The sequence below is a fragment of the Eublepharis macularius genome, chromosome 1 (assembly GCF_028583425.1).
Source record: "Eublepharis macularius isolate TG4126 chromosome 1, MPM_Emac_v1.0, whole genome shotgun sequence".
Classification (NCBI taxonomy): domain Eukaryota; kingdom Metazoa; phylum Chordata; class Lepidosauria; order Squamata; family Eublepharidae; genus Eublepharis; species Eublepharis macularius.
In genome coordinates this window covers 244,194,378-244,220,337 of record NC_072790.1, presented here as the reverse complement: position 1 = coordinate 244,220,337, position 25,960 = coordinate 244,194,378, and positions in this window count along the sequence as shown.

The window sequence follows — 25,960 nt, the reverse complement described above, 5'->3', positions numbered from 1 at the left end:
TAGACCACCACTCATAAAGTAGGCAGAGAAGAGGTTTAACCATGCATTGTTTGAATGGTTAATAGAAGTGCTCTGTCAGTGATGGTGGGTGCCAAAATTTGAAGAGTAAGAAATACAAAAAAAGTTCCATTCTCAAATGCAAAACAATGAAGGTTATTTAAATGAGTGTGAATACAACAATAATTATAAGAACATTCTTTTTAATTCTTTTTTTTTTCAAATACAGGCTGAAAATACCTCTGGAGGTACTTTGAAAGGAAGTTTCGAACTTCTGCTCAGAATTATATTAGACGAGGATATATCGCTTGATGTTACTGTTCCAAATATGTTGGATAGGTAAATTTAATGAGGCCACCATGCCCTCAAAGACAAATGAGATCCCAAAAGCCTGATAAATGGACTTTTTTCGCACTCTTGTTTCAAGACACTACCAGTCAATAAAAATCTGACTAATATACCTTAGGGGATTGTTCGATATCTTTAATCTGGGATTCTTGGGAGTCAAGTACTGTGAGATTTATTGTTTTGATATCCATCTAATCCTACCGTTACGCAAATGAGGAGGGTCTCATCATGAGTTGGGGGAATTAACATAAAAGGGACACAGAGAGAGGGGGAAACTACGAGATTTCCACCAAGCTATACATGGATTATACCTGAAGAGAAGTCTCTGAATGAACCAGGTGAATGTTCAACAGGAATTGGTAAAAAGAACAATTGTATAGAATGCATACAACGCACACATAATGCTAACTAGGAAATCAATGAGGAAGAGGGAGAAAGGGTAGGGCGTTATTTACCACTCTAGGAGAGGAAGGATGTCTGTAAATGCAGCAGCATGAATGACGAGCGTTTTGTGGGAAGAAGGCTCAGACACGTGTCTGATAGTGTACATACGGATCCAAGGAACACACACACTCAGCTCCTGGCTGAAAAGCCCAGTGTAGAAATACATCTTCTGCCCCTGAAACAATAGCATAATGGCTTGTTTAAAGGTGAAACAATGAATTTGGAAATGCTTGATTGTTCACATCTGGGTGAAACTAAAGATGAGGAGGGTGCTTGATGTCCTGCAATTGCCAGATGGGAAGGGCTTGTCATGTCCCTGAAAACCACGAAGCTGAAGTTGGTTCCCAGTTCCCAGTTCCTTATTTGCAGTTCCTTATTTCTTATTCGTTATTCACAAAGCCAAAGAAAAATATTGTGGGAAAACTGAAAAGCTATAATTCCAAAATGAAGTTTGCAGGGGCACATATTATACACCTCCATATTCAGAAGACTCAGCACTCTAAGTGGACCTATACTGGGTCATCCTACAAAACCCAGATCTTCAAAATAGGATGCCCCCAGAACATTTCAATAAGAAGAAAGGGGCGGCAGCAGCAGCAGAAAAATACTTTGGATTACCCCAAATCACACAGATCTGAACTCCAGGGATTGTCCCCTACAAGAGGACATGTGCTGTTGCTGATCCAGTCTCTGGTTCTGGACCTAAGGCCTCCTATGTGGCCTGCCTGGAAAAAAATTGTATTAGGCATTGCTGTGAATAAGGAAGTGGGGAACTATAAGCCCTCTGAAACCCAAAACAATCTTTGGATCACCCCAAATCACACACCCCTGAACTCCAGAGACTGTCCCCTACAAGAGGACATGTGCTGGTGCTGATCCAGTCTCTGGTTCTGGACCTAAGGCCTCGAATGTGGCCTGTCTCCAAGCACCCTGTATTAGACATGGTTTTGAATAAGGAAGTGGTGAAAATATAAGCCCTCTGAAACCCAAAACTATCTTTGGATCACTCCAAATCACACACCCCTGAACTCCAGAGACTGTCCCCTATAAGAGGACATGTGCTGGTGCTGATCCAGTCTCTGGTTCTGGACCTAAGGCCTCGAATGTGGCCTGCCTCCAAGCACCCTGTATTAGACATGGCTTTGAATAAGGAAGTGGTGAAAATATAAGCCCCCTGCAACCCCAAATAATCTTTGGATCACCCCAAATCACACACCCCTGAACTCCAGAGACTGTCCCCCACCACAGCTCATGTGCTGGTTCTGATCCAGTCTCTGGTTTTGGAGCTGAGGCCTCCTATGTGGCATATAGCTTACTTGCAAATTGTCCCCAAATGGATGTGGGCTTTCGATAATCTCCTTTCTGTAGATAAGGATGATGTTCTATGAACGCACCAATGATTCTGACCTCAAAAGATGGATCAGACAGTCTAGTTTTCCAAGACATTTTCTTTTTCTTTTCTTTTTCTTAATTTTTTTAAATTAATTTTGAATTAGTTTACAACATATAACTCACAAAACATAACAATAACAAACTTCGACAGATATTTAAAACAGTTTGTTGTAACCATATTATTAACTTACATTAAATTAACATGTAAAATGTTATTATAGCAAAAGCAGTATTAAATAGAACTTCATCTGGGTAAGACTACCACAAACCCCACATTTCCATATCTAGGATATCTTGATAGGGCAATTTTGTTAACAAAAGCTCATTTTTAGAAAGGAATTCTAAAAAAGGTTCCCATTTAGTATAGAATTCTGAGATACCCATGGGGTTAATTTGGAGATACAATTTTTCTGTGATTTTTTCCATTAAAAGTAGATCCCAAATTTTGTTAAACCAGGTGTTGATCGTAGGGATTTCTTTTGATTTCCAGTATAGGGCTAATGAGGTTTTCGCTGCTTGAAGCAATGTGAAAATTAGGTCTCTTCTAATGGAAGGTATACTTTGATCATTCCAGATTTCTAAAAAAAATAGTTTCTGGTTTTAGAGGTATTTCATATGTCGTGATAAGCTGTATCTGATTTAGGATCTTGTTCCAAAATTCTTCAACACGTTTGCACTCCCACCAACAATGTGAATAGCTACCTATATCCCCACATTGTTTCCAACATAAAGGGGACGGTTTGGAGTAAATTTTAGATAGTTTCTGGGGTGTAAGGTACCAAAAATTAACAATTTTGTAAGATTAAAGCGTAGTATTCATAGCCTTAGAATTAAATAATCTTGAGTTCCAATTTTGTTTCCAATCGCTTTCTGAAATATTAATATTCCATTCTTTCTGCCATCTTAAGTGTGGACTTGGGCCTTTAGTGTCTAATGCATGAAGTAGTAGATTATAGATTTTAGAGATTAGACCCTTACGCACAAATCCTTGTGTATCCAAAAGCTGCTCAAAATCAGTTTTCTGTTTACTCGTTAATACTTTTAATTTAATATCTTTAGCAAAATAAACTAATTGAAAGTAAAGAAACCAAGGGATATATTTTCCTATAGTTTCTTCCAACTTATGCTTCTCCTTTAGACCCGTCTTAGATGCAATATCTATTAGGCGGAGATTATTAAATTGATCTCTGTTTCCTGATTTGTTAATCAAAGAGAAACTTGGAGGTCCCTCTTGTGAAAAAATAGTAGCAAAGTGTGAAACAGTTGGTACTAGTTTAATTCTGTACTTGTCCCAGGTTTCAAGAATTGTTTTAAAAAAAGGGTTGTGACAGATATCCGCAGGCCTTTGGTTTGCTCTTTTCCATATCATGTCTTGAATTGTACTTTCCTGTTGTGGGATGTTTGTTAACAGTTTTAATCCAGTCTGTTTGTCCTTTGTCTTGGATTATTTGTATTAGATTAACTAGTCTTGCAGTGGTATTGTAGATTTCCAAGTCTGGGTAGTTAAATCCCCCCTGTGTTCTTTTCCTCCTTAATGTTTTAAAAGCTATCCTTGGAGTCTTACGTTGCCAAAGAAATTGATTAAGGATTGATTGCCATTGCTTTAGCAGCCTTCTGGGTATATAAATGGGAAGCGATCTAAACAAAAATAGCAATTTAGGCAAGATAAATGACTTTATCAGGTTGTATCGTTCAAACCAACTAAGGTTTTGCTTTTCCCAAGTATTTATGTCTCTTTTAATTTTTTTAATTTTACTTATATGGTTATACTGTATTAACAGGTTCAGATTTACTGTAATTTTTACTCCAAGATATGTTAAATATAGATGAGCCCATTTATATTTATGGTATTGCCCAATTAGCACTCTTTGTGTTTCTGTCAAATTGATTGGGAGAATGTTAGATTTGACTTGATTTACTACTAAACCTGATATTTTAAAAAAAATTAAATAGTTCAACATCCAGATGTTTTAAAGAGCTAATTGGTTGTGTAATATACAATAAGAAATCATCTGCAAATAAGCTTATCTTATGGGTTTCTTGGTTAATTTGTATACCTTTAATATACTTGTTTCTTCGAATTGCATCTGCGAGGGGTTCCATTGCTATAACAAAAAGTACTGATGACAGTGGGCAGCCCTGCTGCGTACCTCTGTACAGTTTAATTGAGTCTGAGACAACACCATTCGTTTTAATTTTAGCTGTGGGTTTAGCGTATATAGCTTTAATGATTTGAAGAAAATTGTGCCCAAAATTCAGGTGTTTTAAGAGTTCTAAGAGGTATGAGATCTCAAGCGAATCAAACACTTTCTCTATGTTGAGAGAAAGTAGTAGTGAGTTTAGGTGATTTTGTTTACAGTATGATACTATATTTAAAGTTTTGAAAACATTATCAGTTAGGTCCCTTTGGGGGATAAAACCAGCTTGCTGATATTGGATATATTCCCCAATAAAGGTATTGAGGCGTCTAGCCAATATGCCTGTAAATATTTTATAATCAGTGTTTAGCAACGAAATAGGGTGATAAGAACTAGGATTGGGTTTGTCTTTGTTTTGTTTAGGGATTAGTGAGATTGTTGCTTCATACCAAGATAAAGGCAAAATGCTAGAAGATATAATATTATTACAAGTGTTTACCAAAGGGTGAACTAAGGAATTAGCAATTTTTTTGTAAAATTCTGGCGAAAAGCCATCAGGCCCAGATGCCTTATTGTTATTTAGATATTTTATTGAGTCTAATACTTCCTGTCCTGTTATTGGTTTTTCCATTATTGCCTGATGCATGTTATTAATTTTCTTAAGGCCTTCATGATTCTGTAAATATTGTTTAATATCATCTAGATTGGGGTTAGTAGTTGCATATAATTTGGAGTAGAAGTCTTTAAATATCTTTGCTATATCTAGAGCTTTAATATGAACTTGGTCTTTGTTGTCTCTTATTATTTTAATATCTTTGGATGCTTTTTTTTCTTTTATTTTCCATGCTTAGTGTCTTAGATTCCTAGGGGATTTAATCCAAAATTTCTGTTTCATGAATAGGAGATTTCTATATACTTTATTAATTTCTAAAGTCTCTAGTAGTTTGTGCTCATTTAATAGCTGTCTATATATTTTCCTGTTTCTTGTTTCTTTATGTTGCTTCTAGGGGTGTGCAAAGGCACCCTGATTCGTGTTTTCTGAATCTGCTAAACCCAAATCGAGAGGCCGATTCGGGTTTAGCAGAAACCCGAATCGCCCAGCCAATTCGGGTTTACCGATTCGGATTGATTCGGGTTGATTGGGGTTTTTTTTCAATGGGAAAAAGCCTCCCCAGGGTTCTCTGAAGCCTGGGGGAGGCATTTTCCCACTGAATCACCCCAAATTTGGTGGGGGCCTTCCTCTACCTCCCCTCTAACAACTCCCCAAGTTTCAGAACGATTGGACTTTGGGGGCCATGTTATGGCCCCCCAAACCAGATCCCCTATCCTCGCCTTAAATAAGGGCATAGCTTTAGGTTGCTGCTGCTGATCTTCATTCATTTTTCCTATGGGGAAAAAATGAAGAGGCAGGCTTCCTTTGCCAGGGGTGGCATTTCGCATGCAAAATGCCCCCCAACCATCAGGGGCCCTTCTCCCACCTTTCCTCCCACCCCCCACCAAGGCTAAGCCTGCTCCCACTTGGGGGGGGGCATTTCATGGCCTCCCCAAGTAGGTGCTCTTTTCTCTACTACTTACAGCTGGGGGAGGCTTGTCTTGCCAGGGGTGGCATTTTGCATGCAAAATGCCCCCCTACCCTCAGGGGCCCTTCTCCCACCTTTCCTCCCACCCCCCACCAAGGCTCAGCCTGCTCCCACTTGGGGGGGCATTTCATGGCCTCCCCAAGTAGGTGCTCTCAGCCCCCAAAGTCCACCCCTTACAGCCCCGCACAAACCCAATTCCCCCCCAGCTGCCACACACAGACCCAAATCCCCACATTAGCCCCTCACAGACCCAAATCCACCACCAGCAGCCCCACACCCATAACCTCAGGAACAGGCTGGCAAAGGCCAGCCCTCTCCCTTTGTTCCCTATGCTGGGAACTTCTAAACTCTCTTTCCCTGGGCAATTCTGCACAGCCCAGGGGTGCCACAATGGTGGGCACACTTCTGAGTGCCAGCTGGTCCCTGTGAAAGAGCACCTGAACCACAGACACCCTCCCTCAAATTCCCCCACCACCTACAGAGATGGCTGGCCAGCCAGCCCCATTGTTCCCTATGATGGGAACCAACTGCACAACAAAGAATAAAACACGAACAACACAAAATAAAGTTTTAAAAAAATTATTTTCTCCCTTTCAAAGTACAAGTAGGCAAAGCATTATGACACATTACACCAGCAGTCCTCCCCACAGAAAAATAACACAACTCTCACTTAACATCAGAGAATCACAAAAGCACAATTCCTGTCAAAAACACTTTATTTCTTGAACAGCTTTAGGATACACAGCAGGGGGGCACACCAAAGGGCATGACAGCAGTATCTTACACAAAAATAACACAACTCACTTAACATCAGAGAATCACAAAAACACAATTCCTGTCAAAAACACTTTAGTTCTTGAACAGCTTTAGGATACACAGCCGGGGGGGGCACACCAAAGGGCATTCCAGCATTCCACCTCACAAAAATAACACAACTCACTTAACATCAGAGAATCACAAAAACACAATTCCTGGCAAAAACACTTTATTTCTTGAACAGCTTTAGGATACACAGCAGGGGGGCACACCAAAGGGCATGACAGCAGTATCTTACACAAAAATAACACAACTCACTTAACATCAGAGAATCACAAAAACACAATTCCTGTCAAAAACACTTTAGTTCTTGAACAGCTTTAGGATACACAGCCGGGGGGGGGGCACACCAAAGGGCATTCCAGCATCCCACCTCAAAAAAAAAACACAACTCACTTAATATCAGAGAATCACAAAAACACAATTCCTGTCAAAAACACTTTGTTTCTTGAACAGCTTTAGGTTACACAGCAGGGGGGCACACCAAAGGGCATGGCAGCAGTATCTTACACAAAAATAACACAACTCACTTCACATTAAAGAATCACCCCAAAAAATTGCTGTCAAAAGCACTTTATTTCTTTAACTGCTTTAGGTTACACAGTAGGAAGGCACAACAGGGCATGAAAGCAGTGTACTACACAAAAATAACACAACTCACTTCACATCAGAGAATCACCCAAACACAATTGCTGTCAAAAACGGTGAAGTGGGTTGTATTATTGTATTATTGTATATTGTATTATTATTGTATATTGTATTATGGGGGGAGATGAAGTGACGCTCAGTGCAACGGGGGGAGGCAACTCCACCCCCCTCGCCTGGCCCAGCCCCCACAGACCAACACCGGGCTGCACTGGGAGAGTGGGAGAAAAGGCTCCCGGAGCATGCTGCATCTCCCCCTCACTCGCCCGGCCCCCACCAGAAGCTGCACAGCCCAGAACTGCGGGGCCTGGGCCAGACAAGGGGGGGAGATGAAGTGACGCTCAGTGTGATGGGGGGGAAGCAGAGCACGAGCGGCTATGTAGCTACGGGCCACGCAAGCAGTGGAAGGAGAAATGCAGCAATGCACCTGCAAGGACGCCTACACTTCCCGTCAAACCTTGAGGCAAGGAAACCCAGGTTGAATTGAGATAACTCGTCACGTCTGTTTCGGCTCTCAGATGATCCACTCTCCTTAGGGGAGAGTGAAGAACTACCATTCCCAAAACTCCTAATGATCCTTAAAAGAGCAGCACATATTGCTGACTACACAAATACATAGGCTTTTGACTAATACAGAGCTTCTAAGCTGTGGTTACAGCACAAGCACTGAAGGTATATTAATCAGAATTTTATTGACTGGTAGTGGCTTGAGAGAGAGGAAGTGAGAGAGCAATCCATTTAGTGGGCTTTTGGGATATCATACGCTGGCCTCTTTGATTGTATCTCCACATCTAAGCATTTGGAACAGTCTTGTCACATGGTTTTATTACCAACTTTATCTCAATCAGGTCGTCCAGTTTGGGTAGATTCTCTACGTTCTTGTCAGTGGCTCCAGGGGTATTTTCAGCCTGTGTTTGCAAAGAGAATCAAAAAGAAAGAATGTTCTAACAATTATTGTTGAATTCACACTCATTTAAATAAACTCCATTGTTATGCTTTTGAGAAGGGAATACATTTTTTTTATATTTTGGCACACACACACCCCGCCAATCACAGACAGAGCATTTCCGTTAACCATTCAAACAATGCATGACTAAACCTCTTGCATGCCTGCTTTATGAGTGGCAGGCTATCAAGTATCCTGAGACTCTTGGGAGGAGCATGGTTGATGGTGTTAAAGTACCCTCTAACCTCTCATTCTCTTTTATTTATGTTGCTGGATCACGATCACGACCCACTTTGCTATGAGTTTTTGAAATAGATTTATAATTTCTGGATATGTGTGTGTGTCTTAGACCTCTTGGAGAAGAACATGTTTTGGTGACATTTTTTTAAAAGTTGGAATTGGTGCACAAGTGTAGGAATAGGCTTTTGGAAGATAGGAGACTCCTTTCTTGGAGGTTGTCATCCATTTCATCTCACACTTAGGACTAGATTTTTTTTTCCAGTGAGGGACAGTCTCATCCCTACAAAAATATTTGGTTCTGTTCCTGAACTGCTTTCCAGTTGGAAATTTATTCTAAAATTTCATTGAAATATATTCCCTCGTAACTTAATCCCAGTGTGTCTAATCTTGGCTACTGGAGCAGATGAAAAAATGTCTTCCTAGGATACCCCACTGGGTATATTAAAAGTACTCTAATGTCCCGTCTTTCCTCTTCTCCAGACCCAATATTGCTAGTTCCTGATATCTAATCTGTGCGTCTAAGCTTCATCCTCAGTACTTACCAAACGCTCTGAAGGTATTGAAGAAGAGACGATTAGGGATGTGCGTTTCGGCATTCCGAATGCCGAAAGAAAGCCAAAACAAAAGTGTTTTGGCTTCTTTCGGATAAGCCGAAACGTTTCGGAGGAAGCCGAAACGTTTCGGCATAGCCGAAAGAAAAAAAGCCGAAACGTTTCGGCTTTCTTTCGGCTTTCTTTCGGCATTCGAGAATCGCCATTTTGTTTTTGCTAGCCGTTTGCCTTAGCAAGCGGCTAGCAAAATCCTGCTGGAAGCAAAGGCTTCCTGCAGGCTCTTAGAAGAGGGGAGGGGGGAGAAGGAGTGAATCACTCACTCCTTCTGTCACCCCCCACCCCTCTTGCAAAGGAGGATAGGGAATCCTGCTTTGCCTTGCAAATGCAAGGTGCAAGCATTGCATTGCACTTTGCATTTGCAAAGCAGCAGAGATTCCCGCCAAAACTAACAGGTAGGGGAGGGGGAGCAGGAGGAGGGTGACTCTTGGAGTGTGGGTGGGGAAAGGCAGGGGAGGGGGGACTTTAGGAGTCACCAATCCCTCTGCTGTATTTTCATGCCAGCCAATAGATTTAAATCTTTGGCTGAGGCTGCAGCAGGGGGTTTAAATTTGGAGCTAGACTGACTGGAGCACCTCTGTTGCTGCTGCTGCTGACCGAGAGAGGAGAAGAAGAGAGACTGCACTGCACCTGGAGCCTGGAGGACATCTGCCTGGAGGATCAACTGTGCTGCTGGACATCCTGAGAGGACACCTGGTAGGCCTTTTTAAAATTTTTGAAAATTTTTTTAATGCTGGGCAATGTGCTGCTGTGGCCTGCCTCTGCAAAAAGGTGTTGCAGTTTATTCTTGGCATGGCCTGGGGGACAGGTTGGGCAGACAATGTTTGATGGTGGGGGGGGGGGGTTCAGCATTGGTTGTTGTGCTTTAAGCTTGATCTACTGTTTTAAGATTAAAACAAGAGTGTGCCAGCTTTGGGCCTACACAGGCCAGAAGCTCTGCTGGGTGTCTTTGGTGTCTTTCTTCTGGCTGGCTCTCACAGTTATGCTTCACAATCTGGAATGGTGTGGCTTGTTTTTCTGTGTCTGGTCCCCTGCTTGCAAGGATTCCCAACAGGCTCCGTCCTGATCAACTGTGCCAGCCTGTGGCCCACACACAGGTATCCTGCTTTGGCTTTGGTAACCCTTTTTGGTTGCTGGCCTGGCACTCACAGTTGTGCTTCACAAACTGGAATGGTGTGGGCTTTTTTCCTGTGTTTGGTCCCCTGCTTGCAAGGATTCCCAACAGGCTCCGTCCTGAACAACTGTGCCAGCCTGCGGCTCACACACAGGTCTGCTGCTCCGGCTTTGGTAACCCTTTTTGGTCCTGGCCTGGCACTCACAGTTGTGCTTCACAAACTGGAATGGTGTGGGCTTTTTTCCTGTGTTTGGTCCCCTGCTTGCAAGGATTCCCAACAGGCTCCTGAACAACTGTGCCAGCCTGCGGCCCACACACAGGTATGCTGCTCCGGCTTTCGTAACCCTTTTTGGTTGCTGGCCTGGCACTCACAGTTGTGCTTCACAAACTGGAATGGTGTGGGCTTTTTTCCTGTGTCTGGTCCCCTGCTTGCAAGGCTTTCCAACAGGCTCCGTCCTGAACAACTGTGCCAGCCTGCGGCCCACACACAGGTCTGCTGCTCCGGCTTTGGTAACCCTTTTTGGTTGCTGGCCTGGCACTCACTGTTTTGCTTCACAAACTGGAATGGTGTGGGCTTTTTTCCTGTGTTTGGTCCCCTGCTTGCAAGGATTCCCAACAGGCTCCGTCCTGAACAACTGTGCCAGCCTGTGGCCCACACACAGGTATGCTGCTTTGGCTTTGGTAACCCTTTTTGGTTGCTGGCCTGGCACTCACAGTTGTGCTTCACAAACTGGAATGGTGTGGGCTTTTTTCCTGTGTCTGGTCCCCTGCTTGCAAGGCTTTCCAACAGGCTCCGTCCTGAACAACTGTGCCAGCCTGCGGCCCACACACAGGTCTGCTGCTCCGGCTTTGGTAACCCTTTTTGGTTGCTGGCCTGGCACTCACTGTTTTGCTTCACAATCAGGTTGTTTATCATTGGTGGACCTCTTCTGGACTGGACTGCACTTGGTGGACATCGGCCTGCAGATCTCTGCGTGGAGGATCAACATTGCTGGACATCTGTAGTGGTGGACTGGTAGGGTTGTTGTAAAATTTGTTTTTTGAGCTTATGTCTGCTGCTGTGCCTACCTGCGAGCATATGCTTTGGCTCGGTCTTTATGGCTTGGGCTAGGGGGGGCATTTTCTGGTTGGGCAAGAGGACATTGTTTGGGGGTTAGGGGGGCCAGCATTGATTGCAGTGCCTGCTTTCTTTCATGTTTCATTTGTCAAGTTTGAGTGTGGGGTGGGCTTGAACTACTGTTTCACAGGACTAAAAAATGAGTGTGCCAGCTTTTGGCCTGCACAGGCCAGAAGCTCTGCTGGGTGGATGTGTTTTGTTTTGCTGATGGTTGGCCCTAGCCTTTCAGGGGGGGGCTGACTTGGCTTGTGCAACGGGGCCTTGAATTTTGGGGGTTGCGTGTGTGGCGTGTGGTGTTGACTCTGTTAACATTTCCAATTTTCTTGACAGCATCGCGGAGGAGAGGAGGACCAGCTGCAAGACTGCCTGAACATCGCTGGACTGCAGGACTGGTGTTAGTGAGCAAGTCCGGGTTCATATTTGAGTGGGCTTGGGGGTGGGTTCTTGCTAGCTTGGGAGGGGGGAGGCTCATCTTCAGAACACCACATCCACACCCCACACCGACATACCACAGATACATTGGTCCCGCTAAATAGTGTCTCTTAGGTAGGTAGGCCAGTTGGTAGGTGATCAGTGGATAATTGCCCTCAACATAATTGTTAGGGAAACCAAGCCTAGTTTTTTTAAAAAAACTAAATAGGGACTCAGCAGGGAAAGCATTAGTGAGTGAGTGTTATGTTTGAATTCTATATATATATATATATATATATATATATATATATATATATATATATATATATATATATATATATATATAAAAATTTGTAATAGCTGTCAATAGGCTTCCCATTAGTGCCCCCATAACTAGGGTTCCACTGCCCATCTCTGGCACCCGTGGTGGTGCCAGGCCGGCCCGGGCATACTAGTGTGTGAGTGTTTAAGGCTTAGTCACCTCTGTTATTGGGGTTTAGGGCCAGCTCAATTCCAGAGGAATTCAGCTGATTGGCAGGCTCAGGTTCCCTGACATAAATAGGGTTGCTTAAAAAGGCACTTGATTGTTCATCTCCAAGTCACAGAGCCACTAGAAGCACAGATTTAGAGCAGGTTAGTTAGGTCTTGAAAACAAAGTTGACCTTTGTTTTCCAAATCTTTTCTGATTAGTTAGGGTAGATTTCGGGAGGGGAAAGTATGTCAGAGAGGAAAGCAGAGAGGGGCCCCGGGGGAAAGGCTAGGGAGAAATCTAGAGGGGAGGAGGGGAGGGGGAGGGGGACTGCTGCGGCAGCCCCCCCATCTGAGCGGAGGAGGCCCTCCCCTGCGCTGCTGCTGTTCACCAGCCTGGCTTCTGGTGACAGGAAGAGGGTTCGCAAGACTCTCTTTCCTGAGGCAGCTGCTGGAGGGCCACCCCCAACCCAGAGGCGTGAGGCAGGTGCTGGCACTGGGCGGGGGCCTGCTGCTGAGGCTCCTCCTCCTCCAGTGGTTGTGAGCCAGCTGCTGGAGGAGGGGCAGCATGTGGTGTCTCCTGGGATGGGCGCGGAGCACATGACTTTCCCTGCGCTCCCGCTCACCCCAGGAACCCAGAGGATGTTGGAGGAACTGCCCATGAGACCCCCCCTGGGGCGGTCCACCCCAGTTTCCTCTGAGGCCAGCAGCAGGCCTCTCACGGCTGTGCAGGAGGAGAGGATGCGGGAGGAAGAGGCAGAGACTGTGGTGGAAGAGCCCACATCTCTGCCCCTTCAGCCTCGTCCATCCCCACCTGCCCGGCCGAGAGTGGGACACGGTGTATCCGGCCAGAGCACCTCACAGGAGGTGCCTCAGGGTGATCCAGAAAGCGCTTCTCCTTGGAAGCGTGGGATGCCCTTATCCTCCGAAATCTGGAAGCACTTCCAGACAGCGGAGGATCCCCGAGCAGCCCTGTGCCTGCATTGTAGGCAGCGCGTCAGCCGTGGCAAAGATGTGCGGCATCTCTCCACGTCTGGGATGAGGTACCATATGAAGAGGCACCACCAGGCGGTGCATCTTTGGGAGGAGGGTTCGAGTGGCGCCGCACGGCCGCCAGCTAGCCAGAAGGAGGCAGGCTCCTCTGGTGCTCTCCCCCTAAGGGTACCTGCAGGAAAGGGACGCCAAGCCTCTCTCCCGGAGATGCTTGGTATGCAGGGCGCTAGTGTGCCCAGAGAGGGGATCCGGAGGGCGAGCAGGCGCATCACGCGCCACATCGTCAATATGATAGCAGTGGATGGACAACCGTATTCTGTAGTTGAAGACTTCGGCTTCTCAGGGCTGCTCCGAGATTGCTTTCCCTGGTACGCCGTCCCTGCTCGCACGTCGTTGAGCAGATCGGTGGTGCCCTCATTTTACAGGGCTGCCAGGGATCATGTGAAGGCACAGCTGTCCCGGGTTGCCGGGAGAACTGTGCACTTCACATCGGACATCTGGACCTGCCCAAGTGTGCAGCAAGTGTACCTCTCGCTTACTGCTCACTGGTGGGAACCCGAGTCGGTTCTGGGTGGGGGCCCGGGGGGAGGTGCCTAGCACAGCTAGACAGGGAAGGATGGGAGACCGCCAGGCCGGCTACTGCAAGGCCTTGCTTCACGCCGAGGTGCTCGACGTGTCCCACACGGCGGAGAACATCGCTGCCACCTTGCGAAGACAGTTGGACGAGTGGATAGGCCAGGGACCCGCCACCGTGGGATGCATGGTGACGGACGGTGGCAAGAACATGAGGGCAGCGGTGCATCTAGTGAGCCGAGAGAGCGTCTACTGTGCCGCTCACAAGCTTCACCTAGTGGTGAGAGATGCGCTGGGGTTGGGCTCCTCGAAGGAACCCGTGGATACCCGGACCCATGAACTCCAGTTACTTATCCAGAAATGTCGGAGGCTCACGGGTCACTTCTCGCGCAGCGTGAAGGCCACGCACGAACTGTGCCAGACACAGGTCAGGACAGGTGTGCCAGAGCACGCTCTGATCACTGACGTTAGCACTCGCTGGAACTCCACCTGCGCCATGCTTGAGCACTTGGTGGAGCAGCAGGCCGCACTCCACACGTGGCTCTCCGAGAACCGCGGTGCGAGTCAGGTGGGTGAGTTCAGCCGGGAGGATTGGCTCACCATCACCCAGACAGTGGAGGTCCTGAAGCCCTTCAAGGACTTCACTGTGGCGGTCTCGTCAGACACGGCGACCCTCGGTCTGGTCATTCCCCTGGTGCACACGCTCCAGAGGAATCTGGCCACCTTTGCAGACCGGGTCGCGCCCCGTGCTGACCTTGTTCCAGCAGTGCACGCATTAGTGAGAAGGCTGCAGCAGGGCATAGCTGCCAGGCTAACTCCTCTCACTAAGGAACAGTCATACATGTTGGCGACCGTGTGTGACCCGCGCATAAAGGGAACTTTCGCCGAGCGGGACGGGAACCTCACCCAAGCCAGAGACGGGCTCTGCTCTTGGGTGAGGCGCAGGCAGGCCAAGAGGGGACGCCTGTCGACAGGGGGGACGCAAGAGGGGCCCTGCCGTGCGGGTCCCTCTGACGCCCCCTCTGCGCAGCCCCCCCCCCCACGGCCACCACCGGAGTGCCGATGGAGATGGAGATGCTCCGGTGGGCCCTCGTCCCCTCTGGGGTCATGAGGACCGTGAGAGAGGATCCGGCGGAGGCGATGGTCAGGGACTACCTCACGGAGCCCTGCGAGTCGCTCTCCACCGATCCGCTCAGCTACTGGGCCAGGAAGGAGTCGGTCTGGCCGGACCTCTCCCTCGAGGCGCAGCAGCTGCTCTCATGCCCTCCGACGAGCGTGGAGAGCGAGCGCGTCTTTTCACATGCGGGCGACATTGTCGGCCCACATCGCACTCGCCTTCTCCCATGGAGAGTCGAGCAGTTGACCTTCCTGAAGGTCAACTCTCGCCTCTTCGATTTCTCAGGACTGGACTTCCAGAGTGACTGAGGTGAGCCCAACTTGTGGCCTGCATCCTCTGTGAGTCCAATCCTTTGGAATCACGCTCTCCCCTGTATAAAACCCTGTATATACAGTTAAAACCGGCCAGTAGAGGGAGGGTGGTTAGGAACCAGTGGCAAAGGGAAAACACCCAGCAATTTGAAAGCCCCCCCCCAGGGTATTCAAAACATCTCCCATCACTGAGACAGACCCTGTGGGACCAAATTTATTATGAAAAATAATGCCCCAGAAACATGGATTGCTACTGGAGGGAGAAACAGGTTAGATAGGGATTGCTTAGGTGTTTATCAGCTGAAATCTTTGTAAAAGAAATTTGAAGAATTGTTGTACTGTTTTTTAAAAGTTGATGTGCTGTTCATGTAAAAAAAAGAAACCCCCCCCAAAAAATGTTGTGATTATGTTTTTTAAAAGTTGATTGAATGTTCACGTTTAAAAAAAAAAAACAAAAAAAATTGTTCATGTTAATGTTGGGTTTGCATGGTTGGGGGATGCGGGAAGAGTGGTGGATGGGCACCGGACAATGATGATCTCTCGCAGATGTTCCCAGGTAAATTCTGAGGCTGGTGTGGGGGTGGGGGGAGACCTCTGCAGAACTGCTCCAGAAATACCATTGTCCAGTGCCTTGGAAGTGCCCAGTTCAGCTTTTTGTGTCTGAACTGAAAGCACAGCCACAGGAAATGACATAGGTTCTGCTGGACCCTGTTGCAGTGGTTGCCCCCCATTAAGTTGTTTTATGGAGGGAGAGTTGTATTAGGCTGGTAGTTATTATGATCATCTTGTCTAGTGTGGGCTTCTGTTTCCATGCCCTGTTGTGCCCGCTCACTATGTACCCTGTGGAAATGTTCAAAACTTTACAGATTGTCCATTTCAAAAGAAAAAATGTTTTTAAGATTCTCTGATGTGTAGTTAATTGTATTGTGTTGTGCTGTGAGGGACAATAAATGTAATATGTTGTGTGATTTGTTGACCACTTGTAATTTGAAAATGATAAAATAAAGTTTTTTTTAAACTTAATCATTGTGTGTCTGTGTTCCCTTCTTTGATGGGAGGTTGGTTCCCAGCATAGGGAACAATGGGGCAGGCTGGCCAGCCTGTTCCTGGGGTACTGGGTGCGGGGCAGCTGAGGGTGGTTTTGGTTCTGAGAGGGGCTGAGTGGAGGATTTGGGTCTGTGTGTGGCAGCTGGGGTGGGGGAACTGGGTTTGTGTGGGGCTGTAAGGAGTGGACTATGGGGGATGAGAGCACTGGTCGTCCTTTGTGCCCAAGTAGGCCCCTGCTACTGTCCTGGTGTGGGCTTCCATGCCTCTATCAGTTGCTGGCCCTCCTTTGCCATCTTTTTCAGAAATTTCCCTAGGGCTGCCAAACTCCTGGTTGGGCTTGAGTTCAGGTTAGAGAGAGTAGTTCCCTAGAGAAACTGGCTGCTTCCAAGGGCAATCTCTTTAGAGGGCAAATGTGGACCATGGATTCTGGGGGAGATCCCTACTCAGATTTCCCTTTCCACAAGTCCCACCCCCAAATTGCCAGTAACTTCCAAGGCCAGAGTTTGCCACCCCAGAGAGATCCCGTTCCCACCCTCTTAGCCTTGGCATGAAAGTTGTAGCCCCCATGGAACACTTCCAGGTTCCTGATTCCATGCTCAATGACACCAATGTAAGACAATCCAGACCTCCATAAAAAATGGATTTTAAGTAGCAGTGGGATTGGGATGCATTTCAGTCATTCACATATCTGGTTGTGTACCCAAACATTTAGCTTATGTTTTTTTAAATCAGCGTATGGCACTTAAAGACACTTTTAAATGGTTTTAAAAACATATTTTTATTATGAAGTATTTAATGTGGCATTGCTCAAGGGCAGGCCTTTTGGCCAAATGAGCAGTATCAGTACAGTAAAATTTAGACAAAGCTCATAGGAAGAAAACGCATTCATACTGTGAAGTGGGAAGAAAGTTTTAATTTACATGTACCATGGACTCCGAAAAAGACATGTAAGTGGCATCCAGACCAAATCAGGCCTGCTTTCTCCCTTGAAGATATCAATTGATGATAGTGCTTATGTCACATCATGAGAAGACAAGGTTCACTAGAAAAGACAATAATGCTAGGAAAAATTGAAGGCAGTAGGGAAAAGAAGAATACCCTAGATGTGGTAGATTGACTTCGGTTTGCAATACATGGACAAGGTTTTTGGGATATTTTGGAGCTCAATATAATTCTAAAGTACAACATAAGTTATTTGAATACATAAAACATACAGACACATACACATAAAATGTATATACCCCCTCCCCACCAAATTAAAGGTTTATCTTATGCCCCGGTTTTCTCCCCCATGGGAACCTATAGTGGTTTACACATTGCTGTTCTCCCTTGATTTGTTTCACCCTCATCACAATCAGGCTAACAATAGACAGCTGCTCCATGCCTCACATTGGGAGTGACTACATCCACCGATGGCCTTCTTAGTTGTTGGAGGGGGTGGAGGGGGGGAGGAAGGAAACAACGCACTCCTGCCCACTCTATCTGGGGCCTAGGTGACCAAATTGCTTGGCCTTGGCAAGGAGCCAGTGGTGGGGCGGCACTGGTTCTGGGGCCCCGTCCAGAACATTTGTCCAGGGCCCCAAAATCACCTAGACTGCCTCTGGAAAACACAACACAATTGTTTACTTAGGCTGAGCCAAGAACATCCATCAAGCCTACAAGGCACAGAATCAGAGTCTGCCAGATTCTAGACCAACACTCTAGCCATTGCACTACAGTGGATATCTAAAAATTGTTCATACCCCCACCAGCAACTTGAACATTTTTCTCCAAAAGGCACACAACTTGGCTGGGTCTCAAAAAGGACTATGATGCATGGGCCTGTCAATGCATACTGTTACTAAGGCTCTGGCCGGGGGGAGGGGGGCATTGTGCCAATGCCACCCTGGCTTTGGAAGGGGACAGTAAAATAGAAGAAATAATCTAGGTTCAGTGCCTCCCCCCCTTCTCTGTCTCTCTCTCTCTCTATAATGTGTGTGAAAACATTACTGACAGACTATACCATCACTGAAGCCTACAGGATACTTAGGGTCTGTTCACACACGCATGATCATTTCATGGCAATGCTCTGGCATGATGATGTCTGTTCTAGGAAGTGATGTGATCATCACACAAGGCTGGGGAGCACGCACAATTCACAGCAGGCATATTTGGGCCACAAGGGATCCTGCTTTGGCCTGTAGGGCCCAAATCAGCCCACTGCAAAGCACAGGAATACTCTCAGGGCAGCCAGATGACATCAGTGACATCACGGCAGCAGCCCCAGGAGTGTACCTTGAAGGCTCATTCCCTGACTTTCCCCCTTCCAGCCAGGTAAGCAGTGACAGGGGGTGATAGGTGAGAGTGGGGGATCCCCCACCAAGGGGAAACGGATCCCTAATTGTGTCTGAGGTTGTGGAAATCAAATGGGTACCTCCATATTGCTTCTGTCTTTGAGGGACTTACATGCACATTACATTTAACTCCAGATTTCTGGATTGTCAAGGAATGCATGTGGTGGGGGGTGGTAGGAAGGGTGGGAGAAGGGCCCCTGAGGGTAAGGGTGGCATTTGGCATGCAAAATGCCACCCCTGGCAAGACAAGCCTCCCCCAGCTGTCAGTGGTAGAGATGAGAGCAGAGCACCTACTTGGGGAGGCCATGAAATGCCCCCCCCCCAAGTGGGAGCAGGCTGAGCCTTGGTGGGGGGTGGGAGGAAGGGTGGGAGAAGGGCCCCAGAGGGTTGGGGGGGATTTTGTTGCAGTGGTTCCCCCCCATTACGTCGTTTTATGGAGGGAGAGTTGTATTAGGCTGGTAGTTATTATGATCATCTTGTCTAGTGTGGGCTTCTGTTTCCATGCCCTGTTGTGCCCGCTTACTATGTAACCTGTGGAAATGTTCAAAACTTTACAGATTGTCCATTTCAAAAGAAAAAATTGTTTTTAAGATTCTCTGATGTGTAGTTAATTGTGTTGTGTTGTGCTGTGAGGGACAATAAGTGTAATATGTTGTGATTTGTTGACCACTTGTAATTTGAAAATTATAAAATAAAGGTTTTTTAAACTTAATCATTGTGTGTCTGTGTTCCCTTCTTTGATGGGAGGTTGGTTCCCAGCATAGGGAACAATGGGGCAGGCTGGCCAGCCTTCTCTGCAGGTGGTGGGGGGGGTCAGGGGGGTGGTTGTCTGTGTGCCAGGGCAGGTGCTCTTTCCCAGGGACGATTTGGCACTGCCACCATTGTGGCACCCCTTGTCTGTGCGGAATTGCCCTGGGAAAGAGAGTTTAGGGGTTCCCAAAAGGGGAGGGCAGGCCAGCCTGTTCCTGGGGTTATGGTGGGTGTGGGGCAGGTGGGGGTTGATTTGGGTCTGTGAGGGGCTACTGGGGGGATTTGGGTCTGTGTGTGGCAGCTGGGGGGGAATTGGGTTTGTGTGGGGCTGTGAGGGGTGGACTTTGGGGGCTGAGGGGACCTACTTGGGGAGGCCATGAAATGGCCCCCCCAAGTGGGAGCAGTCTGAGCCTTGGTGGGGGGTGGGAGGAGGGGTGGGAGAAGGGCCCCTGAGGGCTGGGGGGCATTTTGCATGCAAAATGCCACCCCTGGCAAAGGAAGCCTGCCTCTTCATTTTTTCCCCATAGGAAATAATGAAGAAAGATTAGCAGCAGCATGCTAACAATATGCTGCTCCTTCGCTTTCTTATGGGAGTATAGGGGGACCTGAATTGGGGGGCCATAACATGGCCCCCCAAAGTCCAATCTGTCTGAAACTTGGGTGATTGTTAGAGAAGGGTTAGAGGAAGGTCCCCACCAATTTTGGGCTTATTCGGTGGGAAAATGCCTCCTCCAGGCGTCCTGGAAGACGGAGGCATTTTCCCATAGAAAAAGCCGAAAGAAAGCCGAAAGAAAGCCGAAAGAAAGCCGAAAGCCGAAAGCCGAAAGAGATTCTTGTTTCGGCTTTCGGCTTATTCGAAAGAGATTCTTCTTTCGGCTTTCGGCTTTCGGCTTTAGCCGAAAGTTTTTTCCTTGCACACCTGTAGAGACGATGGATGAAACTGGGTATAGAGTCTTGTACTGAGGGTGCTTTTGTACTGGATTTGGAAGGATGAGGAGACAAATGATTCACATCCAGAACACCCAATATCCTTCTGATGCTGGAGGCCTTTTCGCTTGTTTTCTTAAAACATCACTTATGGATGTATTTATTTCCTTCGCCAAGTAATACAATGTGTACTTTGCTGCAGCAGTCGTCTTTCATTTTATAAGATTATAGCCCTCATTCAGAAGTTTTACTAATCATTTTTTATTATTTAAGGTATTACTTTATTCCAATCTGAAGACAACACAGCTGAGTAAAGCATATTCTGTACTCATTTGAAGATGAACAGAATTTCTCGGAAGATGTCTACCAAATATGATAATTCACATGGTCTCATTTCCTCCCAATTATTCCTAATCAGGGAGAATTCTATTTCAGAACACTCCATTCCTTCCTGTAGCCAGATAATTACCACCATTTCCTTAGGTGCTAGTTTCTGGAAGTTTCTCTAGTTGGAGATAGTGGAGGCCACTCTGTTGAGAGAAAGACCGTCTATGGGAAGGCAAGTGAGAAGATGGGTAAAGGACTGGTCTATGGGGTCAAGCCCTGGCTATTTATGCTCTGACCAATATTAAAAATGGTGCCCTGGGGAACTCACCTTACCTGAAGAACGGGAGGAAAAGATTAAAAAGATTAAGTTTCCATTCAGCTGTATGGTGTCCCTTATGTTATAACGATTATGGTTAATTTTAGGGAGATAACTTCTGAGGAAGATTTATTGAGAATAACTTCTGAGGAAGATCAACTACGAAACAGGCATGCATCCAAATGCTCGTAGGCTCATCTTACTACCAATTATAACAGAAGCTGTTTCATTATCTCCCGAGAATCAGAATTTTCTAAATTTGTAATACAGGATCACATTATTTGTTGTAATATTTTTCTCTCATTTATATAATATGGTAGGGCCCCTGTTACTTTTATAATAAATATAGTAACCCTGGTCGAGAGCCATTTTCTGGGATAAATGAAGATGGAGGAAATCTCTTTCTTTTTTCTGTGAAATTAACTGGCCTTTCCATGGCTGTTGCTTGGTGTAGTATAGCTTCTCAGAAATGTCTTCTGCAGTTTAGATCTTCATTTCCTTTGATCATATAGATCCAGAGAAGTTAACCGTGTTAGTCTGTAGTAGCAAAAATAGAAAAAAGTCCAGTAGCACCTTTAAGACTATCCAACTTGACTGTAGCATAAGCTTTTGAGAATCACAGTTCTCTTCTTCACATGCATCTGAAGAAGAGAACTGTGACTCAGCTTATGCTACAGTCAAGTTGGTTAGTCTTAAAGATGCTACTGGACTCTTTTCTATGTTTCCTTTGATGACATGCAATTCATACCTACCTGTGCAGGGTTTCTGTGGGTGATATTCCTCAGGTCAACAGAGATCCCAAACCGCTACACAAAGAGGAGTAAATAAAATCACAAAAGGAACTGTGTACAGGGATGTCAAATCTAAACTAAGACAGGATAACATAAACTTGCAAGAAAAAATAGAAAATGGAGAGTCAGGGAAAGAAAGAGAGAGCAGAAAATGATAGAAACGTCACCAATGGTTGTTTTTCAGAGAGAAGAAGCTATCAGACTTTATCTACAGAAGACCTTTTCTATACATTTTGACTAGATCAAGAATGCTATCTCAGAGGCAAAAAAAAGTGTGTGGTGAAAGAAAAGAAAAAGCGCATGCCCACTTAACTTTGACCCAACATTTAAAAAAAACTCTTAATTTATGTGTTATGAGATCGCTTCACTCCTAATCCTTCATAGCATTTTCCTGAACATTGCCATAATTCTGTGGGGAGTTGGCAAGATCTAAATTCTGGTTATTATAGGGTTAACACATTTGATACCCTAGTCGGAAGAAAGAGGCAGACACAGGTTTTGGGTACTAAGGGCTACTTTATTAAAGCAACAACATAACCTTAACTGCGGCATCAAGGGGAGCTAACTAGCGGTACAGGTCAAGCCAGTGGTCACCATGGGACCTTCTCCTTGAACCTGCCTGGGCGAGACCCACTGCCCCGGGTGCGAGCCATCCAACGGAGATGGCTTGGGCCCGGCCGGCCAGGTGAATGGTTCCCCCCATAAAGCTCCAAACACCCCAAGCCGTACAGCCTGGGATAAGGACTTGTCTGGGAGGTCCCACCAGGCAGTCTGCCCTCGCAGCTGAGCCGTAGGGCCGCAGCCGCTCCTGACAGACCCCAACTCCCCACCAATGAGGATGTGCCAAGGGTACTCACCGGCCCGCTCACAAATCCCAACTCTAACCTGCCACTAACCTAACAGGCTGCGGCACCGCCTGCCAATTACCACAACCACCACAACAGAACAAGGTAGGCGAAAAACCCCTGTTGCCCATGCCAATTTGCAAAAGGGGAAAAAAATTCCTACCTGGCCCCAAATGAGGCGACCGGCTAATCCTGTCCTGTTATAGGGTGCGGAGGGTGGGCCGAGCTCGAGGCACCGATTGAGGGGGAAATGGGCGGAGCGCGCCTAAACGTGCAAGCTCCGCCCACCCCACAGGTCCTGGAAGGGGAGCTCTGCTCTCTCTCCTTCCAGGGCATCAAAAGAAGTGCCGCGGCTGGGGGTTGCCGTCTTGATACCCTAGTCGGAAGAAAGAGGCAGACACAGGTTTTGGGTACTAAGGGCTACTTTATTAAAGCAACAACATAACCTTAACAGCGGCAACAAGGGGAGCTAACTAGCGGTACAGGTCAAGCCAGTGGTCACCATGGGACCTTCTCCTTGAACCTGCCTGGGCGAGACCCACTGCCCCGGGTGCGAGCCATCCAACGGAGATGGCTTGGGCCCGGCCGGCCAGGCGAATGGTTCCCCCCATAAAGCTCCAAACACCCCAAGCCGTACAGCCTGGGATAAGGACTTGTCTGGGAGGTCCCACCAGGCAGTCTGCCTTCGCAGCTGAGCCGTAGGGCCGCAGCCGCTCCTGACAGACCCCAACTCCCCACCAATGAGGATGTGCCAAGGGTATTCACCGGCCCGCTCACAAATCCCAACTCTAACCTGCCACCGACGAGGTCAAGCCTCTGCTTAGGCCTCGACGCCCCAAATATGGCGTAATGCCTCCAGCAACCCCCGCCGCAAGTCGTCTAGAAATATGTTGTTGCCTTTAAAAGAAAGATGAACTCCATCACCTCGGTAGAGGTCCGGCAGATTAGCCCTTATACCGGGGTGGGGCAAATAAACCCCCAACCCCTTCTCCAAAGCCTTGTGCAAAGCCTTATTGGCCTTATAAGGTGCTCCCTCAATGGCCTTATGATCCAAGGCCTCCCGCCAAACCCTCCTGGGAATTATATCGGACCACATAATTAAGACACCAGGCCAGCACTTGCCTGTCAACTGCAAGTCTGCCTGTGCCTGCAGTGACAGGGCCTTGCCCTTCACCAAACCCAAGTCATTCCCCCCCAGGTGAATGACGAGAATATGAGGTGGAGGGGCACACCTCCCATCAAATAATAGTGGAAGCAGGCCAGGCCAACGCAGGCCTCGACGGCCCTGCCACTCCACTGTAGCCCACCGGCTCAGGCCAAGCTGGGACTCGAACGCTGTCCTCTTAGCTTGGTGGGCGGCCCAAAAGACGAAGCTGTGCCTGCAGATAAGGATAGAGCACCTTCCTCGACGCGCCACAGCACCTAAGAAAAGACAACAGTTAAAAGACTATAATGGCCCTGGTAGGGGGCGCACATAGGACCTGTAAGCCGAAGACCTCCAACGGCCTACCCTCTGAATGGCTGGACCAGAATAACCCATTGCAGCGGCCGTCGAGGCCGCTCCAATCAGAAAAGAGTGCGTGCCAAACCTAAAACCAGCCAAACCAAGCTTGGCAAGAGCCCGCACAGTAACTGCCCAGAACTGAAAACGAGTAAGTGGAGCCCCGTCACTGTGAATGAACAACACCCCGGGCTCATCCCCCCGAGCCTCCAAATATGCTCTAAGCGCACGCACAGGACAAAGCTCCTTATCAGCACAGGAGCCCAGCTGCACCACCGAACCCTTCTGCAGCTGATCAGTCTTAGATCGCCTAATGGTGACTGCTACCATATCCCCTGTCAATTTAACATCCCGGGCCAACAAGGCCCGATTCGAGCAGTCCCGAGCTGACTGGACCACCAGCTCACTTACCCGTAGGGCCCCAAAGAAGGCAATAAGAGCCACTGCATGGAAGAGCTTGGCCTCAAAGTCAGAACGACATACATCAGCCCACGTAGCCCCCAACCCCTTCAGAATGGCTGGGGACATAGGCTCCCTATCATCTACCGTAGCTCCCAGCTCCCGCACCCATCCTTCTAACATTTTGCGGACTCTAAAGTCCCCTGTAAAATCCTGCCAGCCACGAGCCTTGCTAACAAACGCCAAGGCTGCCAGCTGACCTCTGATTGTCCTAGGAGCACAACCCTTACCTCTACGACCAACACAGAATCGCAGTATGTGCTCAACCGGAATCGGCCACAATTGGGGCAGTCCAGCCCCGAGCCGAAAAGTGGCAAACTGCTGAACGGCGCGGTCATAGGACCTCCGGGTGCTGGGGGCAATAGCTAGAGAAATGGCGCGCTGAACCTCACGTTCCCAAGGTGCCACAACTCCACTGGCATCCTGGAGGGCTGCGGATCGGCTTTGGGAGCAAGCTGGCGAAACCGTTCCATCTGTTGGTGAGACAAAGCGTCTGCCAATCCATTGTTTACCCCTGGAACGTGTTTTGCCAAGAACAAAATGTTCAGTTGGAGGCACCGGAGCGTGAACAACCTAACCAATCTCATTACTCTAGGCGATCTGGAAGTGAGGGAGTTAATCACCTGTACCACAGCCAAATTATCGCACCAAAAGTGCACCGTGTGGTTGGCCAATTCCCTCCCCCACAGCCAGATCGCTACCAGAATCGGAAAAAATTCCAAAAAAGTAAGATCCCTATCCAAAACCCCATCGTGCCAGTCCGCTGGCCATTCTTCAGCGCACCACTGCCCCTGAAAATAAACCCCAAAGCCAGTCGCGCCAGAGGCATCGGAAGTGATCTGGAGTTCGGCCTCAAGCAAGAGGTCCTCTCTCCAAAAGGCAACCCCATTAAACAAGTTAAGAAACGATTCCCAAACCTCCAAATCCTCCCTGATGCCCCTGGATATGCGCAACCTGTGATGTGGCAGCCTCAAGGAAGCCATGGCGTCACATAGACGCCTAAGAAATGCCCTCCCCGGGGCGACAGCCTTGCAGGCAAAATTAAGGTGCCCTACAGCCTGTTGCAGTTCAAGAAGGGACACCTTATGCTTCTCCTTAAGGGAGGCCAAACGCTCCCGAAGGTCATGCACCTTCACCTCAGGCAGCCTAAAGGTTTGCTGTACGGTATCAAGCTCAATCCCCAAATAGGTTAGCACCGTCGTGGGTCCCTCCGTTTTTTCCTCTGCAAGAGGAACACCCAGACGCTGAGCTAGCTCAGTAAAACCTGCCAGCAAGCGCGCACACTGACCTGTGCCAGCCCTCCCAACGAAAATAAAATCATCGAGATAATGACTGGTATCGCCACAGCCTGTCTGCTGACGCAATGCCCATTCAAGAAACGAGCTGAACCGTTCAAAGGCCGCACA